Raw genomic sequence first — 6745 nt, forward strand, 5'->3', positions numbered from 1 at the left:
TGAACAAAGAAATTTTGCTCACCTTTCAAATCCCCTATGGTTACATTAACATTTGGACAAGCACCATGTTTGCAGCCCTAATCATCCACACATGGTCAGTATCAATTGGCCACTTTCCCTTCATATAGAGACTCTTGAACATGAGGTTAATCTCTGAACCATGGTCTATCAAGGCCACATAAGGCTCCTCAAGATCTCCCACCTTAACCAAGGTTTCTATTGTAGCCCTTGCCCAATGGTTTCTAGAATAGTGGCTCTTATGAGTGGCTTCGTCTTCAACTTCATCTTCAAATTTAACATGCCTATTTCTGCCGCTCGAAAACTGATAGCAGCTTACAAAATTCTCATCTTCATCTATTTGTTGTACTTGTATCACATGTGTCTTTGAAGCACTCTCTTCAGCCTCTGATTGGATAGACTCCATTAAAGCTTGTCGCTTCCTTCTTATGATATCAATGACTTCCTCGTGGAACTCTCTTTTTGCAATGCCAAGGACTTCTCCCAATGTAAACTCCACCTTGCTATTTAAGATCCTTTCCTCTAAAACTTTCTTTAAATCTGTGGCAGCTTCAATATCTGATTGTAGCTTGTATGATGGGCTTTTTCCCTTGCTCTTTTCTTTATCTTGCTTCTCCTTTGATGCAGCATCTCTCATTGGTACTTCTTGTGATGGAGGCTCCCTTGCCATGGGCTCTTGAGAGGTACTCGGATCCTTTATCCCTCCACCTCTAGTAGCCCTCTTTGAGGGGCCTTCATCCCCATTTTCTCTCTTGTGTTTTTCTTCAACAAGTGCCTTGTTTCCTCGACACTTTGCAATGTACGCATGCACTGACAAAGCATCTACAGGTTCATTCCACCCAGTCTCAAGACGGATACAATCTCCTGCTTCATGTAACACTTCTTTAGTCAACTTTCCCTTCATAGCTAACTCCATTGTCGATGGCCAGACATCTTCACCATCCTCACTCACGTCTTCAATATATTTTGACCCTTTGAGCATGACTTGACCAGCCTTTAATCCAAATGTTGCTGCTTTAACCATTGAGATAGCATGACTGGTTTCCATGTCCTCAACTAGCTTTTTCATCCCTCCTTTGCCAAAGTTGGTCGCCAAGGGCTTCCCTGTTTCACTAAGATGTATCTTCCCTTCTTTGAAGAAGACAAGATCTTTACCCAAGGCATCTTTGAAGCTTTCACAGTCCCTTCTTGGATGGTATGGGCTGTCACACTAGATGCACCTATTTACAAATCCCTCTCTATTTTGAGGTCATTGACTTGATGACTGTCCAGACGTTTGCCCCTTTTCTTCAAGCCTTGCTAGCTTTAATTTCAGCTCATGTATGCCTTTCACAAGTTCTTCAAGCATAGACCCATCATCCTTAGAAGCTACAATAGAAGGTTTTGGCTGCTTCTCAGTAATAGCAGGAACTGGAGCACCATTGTTCACCACCATCTTGTCTCTTCTGCGTTGTCTTTTTGCCAATAGGGAGACTGCATCTTGTACATCATTCCACCTTGTCTTCAAACCTTGCTCTGCATCTTTGTCTTCCAAGAGAAGCTCTAACTTTTCTTCAATTTCTTTGCCCACTGCTTGTAGGAAAAGTTCTACCTTCTCCATATCCAAGGAAGCTTGTTCAGTTTGTGATAGTTGAGCATAGTGTCGCTCAAACTATTTGAGAAGCTCTGTAGAAATCCCTTCTTTAGGCTTTGCAACCCAATCTAAGGAAGTTCTTTTGGTCACCCTCTCAGAGTCCTCCATAAAGTAATCTTCTTTTAGAGAAAGCTTGAATTCCTCCCAATTTCTTCCATGAGCATTTTGAATTTCCCTAATACGGTCTCTGATCTCTGGGACACAAACTAGCTCAAAACTTCAAACCATGTCTTCGTCACACACTCGGTTCAACTCCATTTCCTTCATATGAACTCGTAGATACTTTGTGATGTCCTTGCCATCAAACTGGTCAATTCTCTTCACAATGGATTGTACTACTTTTGTGGTTGAAATCTGGCTTCTGTCTGCTGCTTATTGTTGTTGCATGTACATGGCAAATGCTTGAAACATCTACATGACTGTAAGATCAAAGTGCATCCCATGTGTCTCTTGATTTTCTTCCATGGCTAACAAAGTGTCTAGATCAATTCATAAACTCCCACCCCAGCAACTTCGCGTCGGGTTCACCAGTAATGTCGGAATGTGTGCGGTCTAGCTGGGAAGGTGCAAAACCTCTGGCTGTGAGAGTTCGTGATGAGAGTCACAAACACTTTGTGAAAAAGAGTTTGTGGAGAATCACCAACCCTCTTTCTAAGGGTGATAGAGAATCTAAGAGCATTCATGACAGCAAAGTCACAAACCCTCTTTCCTATCATGCTTGGAGTCTGCTTGTTCTCGTAGTTGAGAGTATGATGAGAGGATCACCAAATCACATTCAATTTCACTTAAAAAGACCTTTGCAAAACAGTCTTGTTTCAGCCATGAAACCTTGATGCTCATACAAGGTCAATTTTCAACCAAAACCCAAACCTCTTTGGTGGTATCATGTAGCCTCGCCCCCAATTACATAGTCATAGCATTAAACTGTTGAAACGAATACACAAGCTTCCACCTTCATGGCGACCATTTTCTGAGTTTGCAGAGATTTAAGAGCTTCTAAATTGAAGCACACACACCATTTTGATAATGGGAAACCCTAATTCACTCCCTCACTAGCTCAGATACAAGATTTTGAAGAGGCGGGACTGCCCTACACATAGATTAAGCAACCATAGAAGCAATTGCACATTAGAGAAAAATTGCTGGTTTTTTATGTAAAAAGCCCCCTTCTCTATCTTTCCCACGGCAATATGAGCTGATGTGTCAATTTTTGAGCCATTTTGCCACTTTGGACCAAAACTAGGCCATTTTCAGCTCATTTTTTACCCAAAAAATGTCATTTTTTATGCGAAAAATCCCAAACGGAGTCAGGAAAATCCCTAAATTTGTGGGATCACTCGCATAAGCATAAAAATCATAGATAATCATGATTTTTCATCCATATACCATTTTGGATCACTTTCCATGCAATTCTGCAACGGTGCCTGTTAGCTGCTATTTTTGGCAGTTTTTGCCCGCATTAGTCTTTGTAGGCGAGATGAGTGTGCCACCATGAAACACTTAAACTATGTACATTGTCAAACCAAATTAGGCATCTTATCAAGTGAAAAAGCACGCAAATGAGCCACATCCAGGGCCATGACTCCTCGGATAGGTATGTACATGATAGCGACCGCAGTAGCCGCTTTAGCATATATCACGATATGTACATTATTGTTTTTCTTTCCATGCATCGAGAAGTGTCAAAAGTGAGGTGAATGTTTTTATTTTCACACTATGTACGTGCCACGGCACGACAACGTGAGTAGCTTTTTCAGGTCTTGTTGATGGAGAGGTAGTGGTGGCAGGGTACCGCCACATGTTGTGGAGCCTTGCAATGAACAACGGGCAGCAGCCTGCACTTCATTGCAATAGCAAGATGGCAGGCAAGCTGAGAAAAATGTAGGGCTATGATGACGTGCAATGATGAGCAGGTCTTGACGAGGCTTCAATAGGGCAACCAGCTAGCAATGATAGCTTGGAAGATCCTTGCATGATGGTGATGAGGTTGTGGGTAGTTTCGAGCAATGACGAACATGGGAGCTGGGCCATTGATGAGTTGGGCTAATTATGAGCACACGATGTGGAAGCTTACGAGTTGGCAGCATGAGGACGTGGAGTACAATGGATTGTGCGGCAGTAGTTGTTATATGTAGGAAAAATCTAGAATTATGACACATACAACCACAAGGTTTGCTAGCTAATTTTGTTGAATGAAGCTGAAACCAATGAAATGCCTTTAGAAAAGGAAAATTAAAAACCTGTTTCTTATTACTAGTTCTGTAATAGGACACTCAAGTGTCATGGGACACTAAAGTGTTCTGTAAACAAATGAAATTCGTCTAATTTTTACGCCGTGCAATTTTGGACAAACTGTGATGCAATTTTTTTTAAACACCACCTCATGCCTTGAAAATACAGGCAGATTTTTTTTATAGTTAAAAAACGCATCCCAAATGAGGCCTAATTGATTAATTTTTACATGCAATTTGAGCTAGAAGCTTTGCATGGCTATGGAAACAAGGCCATGGGTGGTCAAGAAATTGGGCATCGTTTGATGGAGATGTCGATCAACGGTTGAGAATTGGGCCAAATTTGAAATCGATAGGCTTCTTTGGGTATACCGAAATTGAAGTGCTGCTTGTTCTCCTGCTAAAACCCGAGAGGAGAGCCTTTCTATGCAAAGATTTTGCAGTGCAACCATCTACAACTTTCGATCTTCTTGCACCCAGACACGACCTGTCCTCGACTTGCTCGCCATGGCCATGCCATCTAGCCTCACTAGCCTGCCATCAAATGCTTTTTGCCTTGCTTTGGAAGGTCGGGAGCTCATGTTTCTGGCTGTGGAATTTGGCCTTGATTGGGCTAAGCATGCACATCCCCTTGACTGGGAAACAAAGCATTACAGGGGAGAGATGGTTGCATACAACACACGCAAAAATCTTTTCAAATGTATGTTTGATGGGGATTCTACATTGTACATGCTCTTGTGGGATTCCATACGAAGCTACATCATTCGTGAAGAACACATGCCAGTTGATGCTGACACTACAATTGCTTTTGACGATGGTGATGATATCTCTTTGGCTGAATTTTTGGCGAGTAAGAAGAGGGAATATGGATTCTCTAATGTATGCCCTTCAATGGGTCTACCTATTGTTCATGATGTGGTTGCCACAACATGATATGAGGACCATATGATGCAAGTTATGGACGCAATGGATGACGCTCTTACCATGCATGCAATGTCTACTCATGTGGAACCTATGTATGATGAATAGTCATATGCAAAGGGTCAATGCTTGTCGACACATGCTCCAGTTGAGAGTAGGAGGGGCTGTCCTCCAAAGCACAAAGTTTTTGATAGAGGTCAGACATATTGAGGTGGACTTTGACTGCCATGCTACTAGTGAGGATGTTGAGCTTCATGCTACTACACGCAAAGCTGGGACTAGTCATGCTCGTGGTAAGGGGAACAAGCTTGGCAAGAAGAGGGGAAAAGTGCAAAAGCCTCTTGTGAAAAAGGGCCGTCCATCAGATTTGCGAGAAGAATATGATTTTGGTGATGAACATGCCTCTGTTGGAGAGGAAGAGGAATGCAAGGATGAGCTTTTGGAGATCGAAGGGCCAGTTTTTCATGAAAGTGATGATGAGACTGATTTGTCTATTGTATGCATTCCAAAATGGAAGAGTGGTGACAACTTGCGAGTTGAGCCGGATGGGACGTTTAAGAAGCTTCCCTCCTTTGTGGATATTGCAGGGCCTGACTTGGGACAGATTCCAAGAGAGCTCACTGAAATTCAGCTCTTCCTAGCGTTGTCTCCATTGGACTTGGTGGATATGATTGTACATGCAATAAATAGGTATGCATTGGAAAACAGAGAACGAGCTTTATGTAAGCATGGCTCCACAAGAAAGTGGAGTGACCTTGATAGACATGGATTTTTGCCGTTTCTTGGAGTGTCTTTTGGTAGCTTTGCAGTATATACCTGACAGAAATTATTATTGGAAAGGGGAGACATGTGGAGTGATGCACTATCCAAATTATGCCAAGAAAATGGGTCAGACAGAGTACCAGCAAATCAAACATTTTTTTCATGTAAGAGATAATGCACAAAGGCCACTTGTAAGAGGCACTAGAGAGCAAAAGTTGTGGCAGGTCTTGCCGTTGGAAGAAAGATTGAATGCTATCGTCCAACTGCATTACAATTGTGGGAAGAATGTAACTGTGGATGAGCGAATAATACCTTCCAAATGCAAGTTGAATCCTTGTAGGGTATATAATCCCAAGAAGCCACACAAATTTGGCATACAATTATGTGACTCAGAGACTGGCTATAACTACTCATTTCGTGTGTATGACAAGTCACCATGCCAAGAGTTGTCTTATCATGTTGTTTCCATGCTTGTAAATGATCTGAAACAAAAAGGTCATTATGTATTCTTTGACAGATGGTTTACATCAGCCAAGCTCTTGATGCATTTGACAAATGAGGGCTATGGGTCTACAGGTACATACATGACAAATAGGAAGAATTTTCCGGATGCAAGCATGTTGTATCTTGACCATTGTGAGCGTGGTTTATATCGTTTTGCATATGATGCAAAGAGAGGTCTTCTTGCATGCAGTTGGATGGACAAAAAGGCGATATTTTTTTCTTCCAATGTCTATGGTATGAGAGAAGGGGAAGTTATGAGGCAAGTTGGAAGTGGCCGCAAAGTTTCACTTGCTTGTCCAAGTCCAAAGTTGGGTGTGATGTCTTTGACAGTATGGTGCTCGGACATGGGTATAGTCTAGAGACTATTATACATGGTTGGAAGTGGCGGCATGCGCTATTTTGGGGGATGCTAGATTCGGTTTTGGTAAATGCATATATTATTTGGAAAGATATTCATGGAAAAAAATGCCAATCAATTTGAGTTTATGGTGAGACTACATGAACAATTGGTTGATAATCATTTTGCAGAAAATGTTGCACCTAGAAGAGCATTGTATGTGGGTGGTCCAATGGATGGGCATACATTAGTGAAGATGAGCTCAAAGGCCAGCCACTATTGTTATGTATATGCAATTGAAAGAAAGAGGCATATACGTTATGGGAATGAAGTGTTGGG

At 41.9% G+C, this 6745-nt stretch overlaps 1 pseudogene; it reads left to right on the forward strand.

The window, feature by feature from the left end:
* Positions 1–4389: 4389 nt before the first annotated feature.
* On the forward strand, positions 4390–5444 carry LOC147438479 (uncharacterized; annotated as a pseudogene).
* The last annotated feature ends 1301 nt before the right edge of the window (positions 5445–6745 follow it).

Source organism: Adiantum capillus-veneris, chromosome 16, assembly GCF_014529385.1.
Source record: "Adiantum capillus-veneris isolate H3 chromosome 16, ASM1452938v2, whole genome shotgun sequence".
Lineage (NCBI taxonomy): Eukaryota > Viridiplantae > Streptophyta > Polypodiopsida > Polypodiales > Pteridaceae > Adiantum > Adiantum capillus-veneris.